Source organism: Numida meleagris, chromosome 9, assembly GCF_002078875.1.
Source record: "Numida meleagris isolate 19003 breed g44 Domestic line chromosome 9, NumMel1.0, whole genome shotgun sequence".
NCBI classification, from domain to species: Eukaryota; Metazoa; Chordata; class Aves; order Galliformes; family Numididae; genus Numida; species Numida meleagris.
In genome coordinates, this window is record NC_034417.1 from 18151405 (window position 1) to 18166708 (window position 15304).

General features: G+C 37.7%; 1 protein-coding gene across 15 annotated transcripts in view; it reads right to left on the minus strand.

Moving 5' to 3' along the window:
• Positions 1-15304, minus strand: part of MEGF11 (multiple EGF like domains 11) — a 280422-nt gene that overhangs the window by 262635 nt on the left and 2483 nt on the right. For 7 of the 15 annotated variants that reach the window (XR_002442023.1, XM_021407905.1, XM_021407916.1 and 4 more), the window contains exons 1-2: positions 15110-15242; positions 7516-7614 (exon numbers count right to left, since the gene is read on the minus strand). The gene's annotated coding sequence lies outside the window, so the exon portion shown is untranslated. Of the gene's footprint in view, positions 1-7515; positions 7615-9106; positions 14807-14905; positions 15033-15109; positions 15243-15304 lie in introns of those variants that run through there. The other 8 variants (XM_021407912.1, XM_021407917.1, XM_021407909.1 and 5 more) reach the window with 7 other exon arrangements.

The window sequence follows — 15304 nt, forward strand, 5'->3', positions numbered from 1 at the left end:
CAACTGTCCTCTAAGCACACAGGCAGTAAAAATAAACAGCATTAGATTGCATCACAGGGATTCTAGCTCAATCATTTTGTTTTAAAAATATACAGCTTACAAGTAGGATATGTTTGCCTTTTTCTTCTTATTAACTCAGTGACTCTAGCTTAGAATTCTAACTGTGAAGACAAGCTGAATCTTCAAGCTTGGTAAGATTCTTTCATAAATCAGAAAAGCTTGTTGAAATTCTGAAGGACAAAATAATCCAGTTATTGGCGCACAACCTCAGTTTGGAGAAATGATATCTTTGGTTATTCCCAGGAAACTGAGAAAAAAATGGAAAAAGATAACATGGAAAACCCACCAAGAGTGCACTACAGGAGTGACTCTGCAACAGAAAACTGCTTAATAATTCTGCTGATAAAGTGTGAACCAGAAAAGAATTCATTTTTCTCTCCCAGAGCTCAGTTGGGGTGACAAGACTTTGAAGAAGTGCAGCTCTTTCACTAAGGTAAGCAGGCGTGTCCTTCAGTACAGACAGACCATGGTAGCTTGAAAACAATGAACTCACTGGGAGTTTGGCCATTGACTTTTTGGGGGAGGCAGAATTTTACCCTAGGAGATCTGCTGAGTAAGAAATTGCCACTTGTACATGATTTCTCCTCAATGACAAATCACCTTTCAAGAAAAATTTTTGCTGCTTTTATTTGCTTGCTCCGCGTGTCCAATTCAAAACCAGTTCCTACCCACTTTCACATTTTCCATAAGTTCTTCTTCCCTGATGAAGGAACTTGGGCCTCAGAAAATAACACTAAATGGAATCAGGTGATGGTTTGTAAACGCCACAGTTTTCAACACTCTAAAATGATTGCACATTTAATATTAAAGCTCAAGACATTAAATATGCATAATTTGTGTCTGAAGGTACTATTTACTACTGAAAATAATGCTTGAAAAAGAAAAACAAAGCTTTTCAGACATAACGTGAATCTTAAATTGTTTTTTATAAAGCCATTCAGGGTTTTAGTTTATGAATCATCCTGTTCCCTGCAATAATATGCTGTCTGTGCAATCAGTGATGATAAATGGTACATAATTGTAAACTTGATATTGGTTTTCAATATTGAATTCATCATTCTGTCCTCTTAACACATATTAAATACCTTAAAGAATTTATATATTTGTTTGATTTATCTGTGATTTTTTTCCAATATGTAAAATTTATTAGTTTGCTAGTTTTTGAGAATCTAAATGTAGACAACATCATTAATAATACTGAATAATACTGTTGGCCTTATTTATGCATGACTCCCTTCTACCAACACAAAGTGTCCAAATCAGATACAAACATACTAGTTGTAGGCAGTACAGAAAATACAGTCTCAACTGGAACCACTTCTGCACATGTTTAGTTTGACTTCCTTGATCTTTTCATATAATAATTGCAAGAATTTATTCTCATTTAGAAAGGTAATTCTGCATTCCTACAGCTCACATTTCATTTAACTCAGTGACAGAATGGTTGACTAAGCTACCAAATTTGGAGAAATATACAATACTTCAGTCTAAAGAGTAAAACAACCTAGATATCCCTCACAGGTTCAGTCCTTCCAGAGACCAAATAAATTGACCTTTGTAATGCCATGGGCCTATTCCCTTAACTACAAAGGTGCATTTAAATTGTCCCAATACTCTTAAAAAAACATGTAATGAAAAAAATACAGAAAACATTAATCCTGGGTAACGCTAGCAAAAGTATGCAGATTAATTCCAGCAATCATTCATTTAATTCAAATAGATATTTAGCATTTAGAACCTGATTCAATCATGTCAGTTGTTTTTTTTTTCCATTAACAAAGACAACTTTAGAATCTGTTTCCCTTGTAAATTATAAAGGGTGCTGAAAATGAGTTAAGAACTGGCTAATGATTAGGGATTTGGTGTAAATGTTATCCCCTATGAGGTCAAACTCTGTTCTTAATGTCTCTCTGCTGTGTATGACCATCATTTTTAACCACTGCTATTACTCTTAAGATATCTGCACTGGACCAGGGCAGGAAATTATTCCTCATTTAGTACAACGTAAATCTAAAAAGTAATTTTAAAATATTTGTTAAAGCTGGAGAAAATAATCATGCAATTATGCAAATCAAAGAAATAGCATTCATTCAACTGAACTGTAGCTGATTACTTTAGGGAGAAGTTTGATCTACTAACAGAAATAGCAAATGTAAGTCACAGATGTTATTCCTTTTGTTATAAAAGAAGCTGGATAAAAGACTAGTCTTTCACAATATTTCCAAGTGGAATTCCCTGCTGCAGGATTGCCGTGACAAACACCTTTGTTGTATGAAAAGATCAACTATTTTGATAAACCAGAATAGCTTAAACAGCTGAAATAGCTATGGTGTGCGACGGTCCCCAAACTTCCAGCATAAATGGAGCACTATCTGGAGCACAGAAGAAGTTTCAGAATGTAATGCTATGGGAAACTTATCAGGATCCCCAAGTACAGGCAGGCAGCAAGAATAACATTCTGCCTTCTTTTGAAGTATGATATCACTTATTGGAGAAGGATATCCAAATACATTGACAATCACTATAGAATACTTATTAATACTAAAGAAAGTTATGCAAATGTACTGAGAAGCAGAGATCTCTCAATGAAAAAATTACAAAAAGCAGCATGTATAATGAATAATTAATAGCAATGCCATATAGATCAGCAGCAACTATTGTCTTTCTACTGAAAACTCCTAAGCAGACTGGATTTTTTTTTCTGTCAAGAAAACTGATACCGCAACTCAAGCAAAAATCCTGTTGCTTCCCACCACATCTCCATCTTCAGTTTTCGAGAGTTAAGGGACAACTCTCCTGGCAGGATCCTGCATGTCTGCAGGACATTACTCCTTAGGACTGGATGAGGTAGAATCCAAGGTAAGGGAAGAATCTCATCTGTACACTACCAAGCAGTCACCAAACATTTAGTGAACATTATTAGCAGTATTTGTAATTGGGTTAGAAGCTGAAAAGGCTATTACCAATCCCCTTAGTTTGTCCGATCATTCAAAGAGCCATTACTTAAAGGACTATGCAACTGCATTTCCTTAAACTAAGGCTGGACCAAAATGGAAGCCTTCTGGCACTGATGTAAAGCATTAATAGTGCAAGAGGTGTTCAGTGAAGAGAAAGCAATATTAAGCACCAGCCTTTCTCCAAAGATTTGAACAGCCACAAGCAAGCATGGAGAAAAATAAATAAATAAAAGGAGCAACTGAAGAAGAATACTGATTCAGTTTGTCCACCTGCATTAACACAGTGAGTTCCCCAAAATTCTGCTCCTTCACACAGAAAACCCAAGAGACTGCTCTCACTTACAAAATTCCCCTCTGAAGAGGGCTGACTAGATTTCCAAGTGCCAGCAAGAGTAAAACAAGTGATAAAGGTTAACTAAGGACTGAAATAGATAGAAATTCATGTGATTGGCATTCTGAAATAAATATGTTATATTCATTTACACCTTATTTAAATGTACTTCAAAGTATGCTGGTGGAAATTTATTTTAGAACTTAGCCAGTTTTCTTCAAGTGGCTGCCTCCAAATTGCCACAGTATTAAAGACAGAATTTAAAACTGTATGAAATGCACTGTTATGCCAACTGGCATTTTTTGAACATGCAGAGGAAGTCAAATTACTCTGCTATATTTTTTCAAAAGAAATTTTAAGTTCACTGGTCTTGTATTCATCAAGAAATAGGTTTTATTACAGAACGAAGAAACAGGTTGAAAGAAATTGTGAATTTATCTTCATGATAGATTTCTACATAGATTTTTACCCTGAAGTTTTAGGAAATAGTTGAATGTCAAAACCGAATATAAACATTCTCTTAACTGTACCACTCCTTATCTACGTGTATATTTATTTTTAATCATTATCATTTATTTGCAGAAAGGTAACACAAAGAATCTGTAATCAAGACAAGAGCTTCATATGATTCTTGTATATTAAAAGAAATATACAATCTAAAAAAAAGTTAAAAAAAAGAATAATAATGCAAGCAACAGTGAAGGCAAAATTGAAGAAATATAAGTGCCTACATCTACAGTGACCAATAAGAATCCTGATTCCTAGTCCAAAATTCTGCCAACTGGAATTGTACATCTCAGTGCTGTGCTCTACCATCTTCATCTTAAGAGGCTGAGCATGGGCCTTCTGTAAAGGAGGTACCTGGTTTTTATCTGCTCTGGGATTTTTGTTAGTATTTTTATGCATTACTGTGGAGATGAGAAGCCCACTGAGCTAGTCCATTCTGCATAGGACCTCACCATGTTACAGTGAAGAACATCTTTAGACTGCTTGTAATGATTATCAGACTGGACCAGAGATTATTTTCTGTTTCGTTTTCCTATCCACAAATACGGAAATACCATTCTACGTGCTGATTAACATTAATCTCTGTACAGACCTTGGGTCTATATAGCATATGCTACAGATATGAAAATTGCAATGGACATTTTCAGAATTCAGAATTTCAGGGAAATACATTCACTGATATTACAACTGTCAAAAGAAAACAAGCAAATCCTAACAGAAATTCACGCAAGTTTTATCTCAGTATTTTTCTTTTAATCTACAAAAACTCGTCTGCAAATACCACGTTTCTTCTTCATCCAGCTCAAAATGCATTGATAGAATTTAAAAGTCAGGGTCTGCCAGAAGTTTATTCACAAAACAACAGCATGCCGCAATGCATTTATTTCTCTATTTTTCCACTTTACAAGGGAAAAATATATTTCTAAGATATTTTTGGTAAGATATGACTAAGTAAGAAAATTAAAACTAGGCAATTAATAACTACATGGCATTTCAATCCCATCGACTCTAATCAAAATAAGTCCATTCTAATTAAAACCCACAAATCCTAAGGATACCAAACAGATAGCCACAACAGTCACATTAAATGCAAATGGAGAATACAGAAATCTCTGAAAGAAACAAAAATGAAGCAGTACTAAAACAACTCCTATATTAAAAAAAATAAAAAATAACGAAACATCCTCCCAGCAGTCTCTAATTGTCCAAAACAAATGAACTTTGTCCTTTAAGATTTAAAAAGAACTTAAAATGATAAAAGAAGGATCTGAAGGAAGTGTGTAACTTTACAGGCTGAAAGAGATTACTAAGTTTATCACAGTCATCAAATCAGAAATAGTACAGTGATGCAAAGCGTGTTCTGATCATCATGATGAATAACATACATCAATTAAAATGAGAGTAATAGAAGTAAGGTAATTGCACCAGAGCCTTTGTTTCAAAGTCAGAACATCTTAAAGCTTGTCTCAGTCTTTAGGACTCGATCAAAAGTCCATGAACATGAACAAAAATCTTTGCACTAACTCCCTTGAGTCTTGCACGTGCCCTGTACATGGAAGCAGAAAGTTACCGTCAACTAACAATCCTCCTGCACATCTTAATTCTGGAAGCTCCTCATCCGTCCCATATTCTATTTAATCTTGCAGTTACTATTGGCATCAGCCTGTAAGTATATAACTTTGGATGTAAAACCCACCTGGTTCTGGTAAACTTTTCATGCTATGCTTGAATCAATAGTTCTCTTCTTCCACTGCTACAAGGTCAGGTAAAGAAAAGGATCAGAGGGTGCATATCTAGCGTACATATCTATCTTATTGGTACATATCTACAGTAGCTAATACTGATACTTTGGGGTTTAAGGAAGAACTCATCTCAATCCAGCTCTAAATTAGCTCGTTAAAAAAGGGCCTCTTTTTTCTATTGGCGGTTTTTATCTACGACCAGCAGAGATTAAACAAACGTATTTGCTTGGCAGGCAGTGGTTGTTACCCTGCCAATTAGCTCAACAGGAAGCAAACAACCTGCTGACCTTCCTGGGCAAGCAGACCCTCTGAGGCAAGCAAATGAGATTGTAGTAAGGGCTGTAGTTCAGACAGTTGTTACTAACTATATTGTCACAAACGTATTCTACTATTGCCCTGGAATTATGCCAACAGTACAGAAGAAGAGAAACAAAGACATCACTATGCTGTAATCAATGAAATCATAGCTAAAGTTGTCCTTTCCTTATTATGCTTTCAATGGTCACTGATACTAAAGAGGTCTAGTGGTCTGTAGGAAAGTCCCGATAGATGACAATGGTCTGCTAGACTAGTAAGCCTGTCAATTACTGACTTAATTACTGCAGGAAGGAGCAAGTTACATCTAAACCACTCCTAGCAGACTTGTAGCTTGTTCTTCCAAACTTCCAGAGCATGAGATTTCACAATCTTTTTATACAGAATTCAATACAATGTTATCACTTAAGAATATTTAATACTAGTTGTAGTTCCATTTTCAAAACCCCAAATTATGCCTTTTTTTCCTTTCAATTAAGTTGAAATTCAGAAACAGAAAGAAAAATGGAACATCACATACTGAAATGTTTGGACAGCATCATATTTTGAATAGAAAATAAAATTGATAATTCTTCTCTATCCTTGTCATTGTGATGTTTACTAATACTAGTTTAGCAAAATAACTACTCCATGTTTTCAGTGTGAAAGTTACAGTTAGCCTTTGCTTTTAGATGGCATGCTCTGGGAGTAGTGTCTGGAGCAGCAAGAGAACTTTGGTGAATAATGAGAAAGGCAGTTTTAGTAAGATTCCTCAGCTACAAGCATACATATTCCTCAATTGAAACTTTCATCTGAGTCTGCCCTGCATGTCTTCACATTGGATCAAATAAACAGAAGCTGAAAAGTAGACTGAGATAAAAATGTGATGGGACATAGAAAGATGCTTTAACAGATAAAAAGCTACAGTCGCTTTCAGAAAGGATTTTTCCACTTTGTACTCCTATTGTCTGAAATCAAGCCTGAACAGAAGAATCTAACTTGATAAAATATAGGAAAAAAATCATAAAAGAAAATAATGAAAATGCTGTTACAGACTTTTGTGAGTATAAATAGTTTCAGAAATGAAACTGTCAAGCCCAGCATCAGAAATGCTGTAGAAATAAAGTCATTTTAATGGTCAGCCTGCTGCAATCACATAAACATCCTCCAGTTCCTTTCACAGCCTTGCATCTTGTAGTTGGTTGTTTTTTTTGTTTGTTTGTTTTTAAATCTGACATATGGGGAGACACTGGTTGGAGTTTCAAGGGGACAGAATCTGAAAGAGAAGCAAAAATAGATCAAGAGAAGATAAGGAACAGAAGTCACCAAGGGGAGATATTAAATTCCAAAAAGGAACTGAAGAGACAGAAGGACAGGAAAAAAAAAAGAGATAGTGAGATAAGCTGGAAAATAACATGCTGAACTCAATTTTAAGCAAAAAATATTAGATCAAAATAATCCAGCACTGCCCATCCATCATCTTACATGCTTCTAAAGGTGTAGGTTGTTGTACCTGTAAGAGTATTCATGTCACCTGATTCTAAAAGAACTGGAACCATTCTGCCACAGAATTGGATTTGCTCCTTTGCCTTCCATTTACTTCATCAGAGAAGTTTTCTCTTACCTGTAGCTGCACTTGCAAGTCCAACAGGTGGGCACATCTCCTCACAGCCATGCTCTGCACTTCTTCAGTAGCACACATTACATACATGTGGAATCAGGACTAGAAAAAGAGAAAAAAATATTATGGGACATAACGCTACCTGCCTAAGATCTTTATAAACCAGAATGAAGTCCACTATTTACAGCCAAAGGTGATGAAGCAAGAGAATGAATCTTTGGCTCAAATCCTAGCTGAGCTACTCAGTTGGCATATGTCCCCTGGAAAACCATTTGACCTTCTTCGCCTCAGTTCAAGCAGTTACAAATTCAGCTAAGAAGCAAGATTTTCTGAAAAGCACCAGCCTCTGACCTTAAGTTGCATGAGTAAATGCATCTCAAAAACCTTGAGCTGAATGATGCAGTAAATTATTCTTCAGTTATCTACCTCTAGAAACTATGCAGTTGCTCACACAACACTCCAACATGAAATAATGGAAGGATGACAAAGCTTAAACACATATCCTACTCCTATAAAGGACTGTGAAGAAAAAGGTGCCACTTTGCAGGCAGGAGGAGCTCAGTGTAAGTAGGAAATAATCAGCATATAGAGAAAATAATCATGCTCTCACAGTTGATGATCCAGACTCTTCCCACCACTAGCTAAGTATTACATACTTCTACAATGGTGGTTACAAGAGGGATAACTGCAGTGCTTGAGGCCATGAGGAAGGACATTGGAAGAAACCTCTCAGCTTTTAGCAAAGGATGATGATCTGAGTTTCTTCAACTTCTTTACAGCACACTGAAACTCAGCAGTTAGTGTCACAACAAATACGTCTTTTTAATGGATTTGAAAAAGGAAAAGCCACACAGCGAACACTCTCACATAGCGTCACTCTAACAGAACCATTTTAGCAATTTCAAGAATGAATTTTGCATAATAACTGCAATATGAAGTCATAACAGAACTATCTAACATTTGTGATAAAAGCCTTAAGGACGATGACAAAGGCATCTACTAATAAGACATTCATAAGCAGTGCATACCCAGTAGAGTTGGGTAAATACTGCAGTCCATTTCCCCTGGATATTCATTTGAATTTTTAAATGGAATTCTTTTGACTGTTCACATCCCTTTTGTGCTCGCTTTCCATGAATAGTAAATGAGCTTTAATAAGGTAATAATCATGAAAAACACACTTTAAGCTTGAACATTTGCCAAATGAAAACCTCAAATGGCAAGCAATATGTATGTCATTTTTAGGAATTTTACACTAAATTCAAGATATTTGTTGTTGGTCAGTTTTCATGATCTTACAGTTAGGAAACAGAATAACATTACATACAGAACTAGGCAGCATAATTTGAAGCATTACTATACACTACAAGGTATACTTGAATTATTTTCTAAGAATTAGTTCTTGACAATAACTATGACAAAACTATGCAGTTTGAAATTTTACTTTTTTCTTTCTTTGAAAAGAATATTGTTTTTAAAAGTTTAAGCTGTTATTTGGCCAGGCCTGCTAGGCAATGTGACTTTCCAACACATAGAGTAGTTATGACTACTAAAAAAAAAAAACCCCAACAAACAACCTTTATATTTTACTCACCAAAAGTATAAAGTACCTTCGGTGCACAGCTGAACACCAAAAATGCAGTATGATGTATATTCCTTTAGTTTCAACACATGCCTCTGAGCTCTCAAGGAAAAGCTTTTGTATCTCATTTGTACAGCAAATTTTAGCGGCCGACTTCCCACAGGTCAAATGAAATCCTGTTTAATTTCTCACAATAGGAATCTATGAAGAAATTAATCACCCAGAAATTTCCTCGATTTTGAAAGCAGGAGCAAAAAAAAAAAATAGTCACCCTTACAACTCTGTTTTCTGTCTACTACAGCATAGTAAATAAACCTTAGAGCATTATATTCTGCTGCACTGACCCCAAGCTCCAGCTAGATACTGGAGGGAAAAACTCCAGTTTGATAGTGGGCAGGAAAAGGTGACCTGCTAGGCCTTTCCATGCCTAACTGAGATCATCCTTTGACTCATACATAGAGCTACTGCAGAGCCTGAGACACCACAGACACCACACATCATTTCAGGGTAAAGGTTCCAACAAACTCAAAAGCATTTTGATGCCAAGATTCATCTGGTGAACTCTACCTTTGATCTGACTTATTTCAGCAACTTGCAATACAATAAATATAAACATTTTATGAAAACAGAAAGATTAGAATCCACCAAATGTTGATTATAATCTACAAATAAATGAAAGCCCCTTAATCAGCTACAGTTTAACATTCAAACAGTGCTAGTATAAAGGCTGTCTTCCTTTAATATTTGAAAACTCACATCAGTGAATATCTGAAACAAACAAACTAAAGGTATAGAAAGTAACTGAAATGAAACGAAATACAACTTTGCAACTCAGTGATGTAATAAATTTTTGAACTGCATCCAAAGATTAAAAGGGTGGTGGGAGGAAAATCAAACGCATGCTGTAGTAAAAATGAGGAATTCTGACTAATAAATTGTTTTTATGCTTGCAGTAGTTGTAAACATCATGTAGCTCCATACTCCTGCCATGACTGAAGAGATCCACAAGACAAGCTGGTTGTTGGTGGCTTTTTGTTGCTGTTCTTTTTTAATTGTATTTCAGAACAGCATCAGTTTCCAGTTCATTTTGGAGAAGAAATCTGTCTGGTTATGTTACAAGCAACTCAAAGCAGTTTGTTCACAGTAGCAGAAAGGTTAATTTTTAGCCCATTAGGCATGGTAATGGAAGTGAGTTTCGTTTCAACCGCAAACCAGTTTAATAGTGTCTCCCAGTGGTGATAGCCGGTATTGAAAACTTAAATGTAAGGCGGATCATAACAGAAATCCAGAGAGAAAATCTGAATCCTAACAATTGATGCACGAGAAAAGCAATTTACAAGAAAGGAGAAGGAGAAAGAGAAAGGAGAAGGAGAGAGGAAGAAAATTAGCATGTTCTTATGTTCTTCATAATGACATGTAAAATAATTGTAGAGGATAAATGGAATAATCCAGGTAATTATAGGCTTGTCAGTCAAAGAGAAATCCCAGGCAACATAACATAAAGCCCAATTTATATGAGATTCAACAAAAATAATTAAAGGAGGGTGATATAATTAAAGCTAGTTGGCACAGGATTACAGAAAATAGACCTTGTTTAACTGTCTTGATATCTTTCCTCAATGAGGCTATGGTACTTTTGGGTAAAAGCAATATTGCCACTATAATAAGAATTCTGCCAAGAATTTCATACTTTTTGAAAACCAGCAAGTTATTAGAACTGCTTTTTTGAAAGTTGCAAAGCAGCATGGAATATATTAAATGGAGCAAGAAAGTTTAACTAATGGATTTTATAATTATATATTATTTTCAGATTTCCTACTAGAGTAGTAGTGGAGATTTCTTTTGCATATTTTTGTCACTCACATGGCACAGCAGGCAGAGGGCAGACCTCTGGCCTAGCTCATTTCATAAACAAAGTCCCAGCAAACAACGTATTTAGATATAGACAAAGTTAGATTTTAAACTTCAAGCAACAAAAGATGTAAAGCATGCCTGCATAGCAGGAGCCCTGACTAGGAAATACCAACTCTTAGAAAAATATTTTAAAGGTAACGATAGACCAGTAACTTAACCAGTTTCCTCAGGACAGTGCTAATACTAGGTGAATTAGTCTAATTCTAAGATGTAGGGGAGAACAAGTAGAAAGACTGTTACATAGTATTTGATTCAGGCCATAGTGCGAATAGAATATCCAATTCTAGTACACAGAATACGATGGGGATTTCAAACAATGGTAATAAATCCCAAGAGAAATAAAACAATGAAAGATCAAAGAGCTGTAAAACATGAAAAACAAAGAGTTTGACCTTCTTAACTTATCAAAGAAAAAGCAAAAGAGTTCATCAGGTGACAGCGTAAAACCACCAGAGGGAGAGAAACTTGACAGGAGAAAGCTTTCTGGTTTTACAAATATCTCAGAAGAAAATTAGTAAATTCAGACTACAAGCAAAGTCAATTTTTTCCAACAATAAATATAATTAAACTCGGTACAGCTCCTTTAAGTAGAAAGAGATTTCCAATGCTGTACATTGCTGATCAGCAAGATAATGCAAGCATATGAGCTACATCCGTTAAGCCAAGATTCAGCGTCAAGCAGAACCATTCTGCCCTAATGCAATAAAATTCCTGGGCCTTCAGCTATGACATTTATGCATATTGTATCACTTCTGCTAACAAATGGAGGGAGCTTTTGTATGCTTTTTCACAAATGAAGGCAAAGAATTTTTCTTCAGAAGTACAATCATACATAAGAGCCGTGGATACTGACCTTGATTTTACACGGTCTTTCATTCAAAAAAATATAGTCAACTTCTCTTACCAGCACTCCTCTGCTGCACAGCACGAAGGAGACTAACCTTTAAAAAGGCAGCAAGTGCTGGCATCCAGCACACAACTGGGTGAGGACTGCATTACGCATTTTACAAGCGTAAGGATCAGCACGCTAACCCGAGACCTTTCTCAATTTGGGTGCTATTTTTACATTATTTGCCTTTTCCTGAACAAGCAATCCAGGAGAAGGAATCTCTCAGAGAAAAGACAGTCATTTATTCAGCTTTGTGTGAATTAGAAGCTGATACAGAATTGCCCGTTGCTTCAAAATTGCTTTAAGAATAGGAGAATCAGCTTCAAAGATATGCTATAAGGCAATCAAATCTTTCATCCTTCACACCAGCAACGGAGTTCTTGTAGAAGAAAACAACTTATCACAATGTCTTTCCTTAAGAAAATACAGAAGACTTGTGTTGATCCCAGAACTGTGTGAATCCTGGACTCCAATACTCTGACTCTCAATTTTATTGGTTTACCATTGCTTTAGGCTGCCTACTGCACAGTACTGTTGGAATAGCTGACCATGGGATAATCTGCTATATACATTTTTATACATTTTCCTGTCACCAACTTAAACGCAGATACTTGGCTGATGGAGCCCAATATGCTAGGGAGCCTGGCTCGTAACACAGAAGAGAGAGGGAAGTAGTACCATATTGCAACAGGTTTTAGAAAGCTGAGGAACAAGTCCTCTTGCAAGAAGAAAACGCAGCAATTGCTTTGTCAGGGCAAAAGTAAGGTGTATCAAAAGGTTTGTCTGTGTGACACCAGCTGACAAATACTGGTAAGCAGCTGAAACGGCATTACGTTAAACTGCCAACAATACATCACGTGTGTTTGAGTACTTGTTCTTGCCTAGTGCATGTTCCATTTCCACATACAGATAAGTAATAACCTATATAATGTACTGCTTTACTTCTGTGTTCAAAATTAGTTTCTGAGGTCATTTTGTTGTCAGCTATTTGTCAGATGAGTCATGCTTCAATCTTGGGAAACCTGAGCCAAAATCTGGTATTTTCCAGTGATCTGAAGCATTGCTTTGCTGAAAATTGAGCAACCTCTACCAAAAGGTACCACATTGAAATTCTGCACTGCATCTCCTGACGTGTTTTTCCAAGCAGAGACCTCCTCAGAGGCTCGCACTTCCCAATGCAGGTAAGAACAAACATGTAATTGAACTTTAAACAGACTTCTCTCACTCAAACAAAAGCTTTCCTAGGACTTATTGGTGTTATCCAAAGGAGCACTCTATGAAGTAAGGTATAATCTATGAAAAGAAAGAAATATTTATACCCGTTTTCTTTGAATCAATTCTACCTTGGTGTGTTTCTCAAACATTTAAAGGAAAATTATATGAAGAGGTCTATGTTTCAAAGGTATGCAGTTGCGCTGCATCCCACCTTCATTCTTTACCATCTGTTGAGATCTTCCAATTCAGATATTAAGATCACATCAGCCACTTTTATTTTAAATCAATTAAGGATGTTCCTATTACATTGCTAGTTTTGGTTCTCCCCGCACAAACTTCCTGTCACGTATAAAGCCAATTACTAGATGAGCACAAAAGTTTGTCTTTGACCTCACTAGGACAAACTCAGTTGTTAGATGGAGCATAAGCAGTTCTCTACCTTTGGTGAGCCAACTTTATGCAGACTTCGACTCCTGAGAGGTTGCTCTCCAAGAAGGGAGGGGAGACCAAGAATTTTAAGAAGTGTCTTACTAGGATATTAGAAATAAGCACGCAGCTCCTCAGCAGTATCAGCAGCGCACGAACTTACTCCAAAGGTTTTACATTTTTTGCTGTGAAACACCGAACAAATTAGAGCAGTGATCTCAGTCACCTTCAATTAATTAAGCTTCCTTTTATTGCAGTAACAGAATGACACAATGTAGGCACGCTGATCTGTGCTCTTCACTGTGTCACAGCAGGGAGCAGCCGCTGCATTTCAAACTGAATTCTATATATTTTCTCCTAAACGTTCTTTTTCATCCCCTTCCTGTCATCACTGCTTATTCTATATTTGTTCCTACTGAACAAGAGTTCCATCGTTTTGGTCTCCAGTTCTCCTTTCCTCTCACATCTCGCTTACATAATACATCTAAAATCATCTAGACTACCAACCAAGTCCACACTTCAGTCGTCTCTCACCAAGTTTTAACACCTCCTCCTCCTCATATGCTAAGAACTTGGCTTCTACAAATCAGTTTCTTACAGATGGTACTTACATTTACTGGCACCAATTGGTTACTCAGAAATATTAGTCACTGGAGATACACATTTTACAAAATATGTGAAAAAGAAGCAAGTAGAATAAACAGGAACATACAGTGACACACTGCCCTGGCTTTTTCCCAGTCTTTTTTCCTCCTAAGGACAATTACTGGAGAGTTTGCACCACGTATTATGTTCAAGTGAGGTTATGACGTAGGCATTTCTAAAGAAGTATTAACGTCTTTTTATTGTTAAAATCATCCCCCAGCGTCATACTAGCCGCACTACAGTCTTATTTACGGCACACCGCCTGGGGCTCAGAAACACCGCATCGGGTGCCACAACCTCCCACTGCTTTTCTGTTTGATTTTGAGACAAACTAATCCTTCACAGCCTTCGTCTCCCCTCTGCAAACACGAGCAAAGACACCGGCGCCGCTGGAGAACGGGCGGGCGCTGCGGCTCTGACCCCACCCCGCAGCGGGCGCCGGGAGGGGGCGGCACAACAGCCGACACTGTGAGAGCGGAGCTGGGAACGGCCGCGGAGATTGGCACGCGTGCCTCTGCGCAGCACCACGAGCCAGGCACAGCAAGACAGCTGCTGCTCCGAACCTTGTTCAGCCTTCCAGTGCCTCCGATACAAAACAAGCGCACTTCTGCCCTTGTAACAGCCTAAAAACAAAGGATAAAACCCCGAATGTGTCTTCACTACGGCCACCTCTCCGCCTCGTCCCACGCACTACGGTCTTACAGCGAGCAGACCTTTCTCACCTTCCACGGGCACTCCAGACACTTCTCCAGCATTTTCTCCACCGCCCCTCCTAAATCTCTCCGTTTTCCCCCACTGAAAGGGAACCCGTCCCCTCTGTCACTGAGCCGCACGAACCGGGGCTCTCTTTCTGCTCAGCTGTGGAGACCCTTCTCCTCAGCTCCCGCTTGGCCCCAGCCTCTCAGAGTTTTCCCTCGGCTTCGGACCTGGTTCTTTCAGCTCGTTCCCAACTTCAGCTCCTTCCTGCCTTCCCCTGAGCTCACTCCTGCGTTCCTCAGAGCCTCCTCTCAGCTGCGGTCCCGTTCCCTCAGCCCGTTCCCGCCTTTCCCCTCACAGCGCTCGCGCTCGCCCCCCAGCAGTTTTCCCGCCCCTCGGCTCAGGCCCTGCCTCGTGCAGTTGCA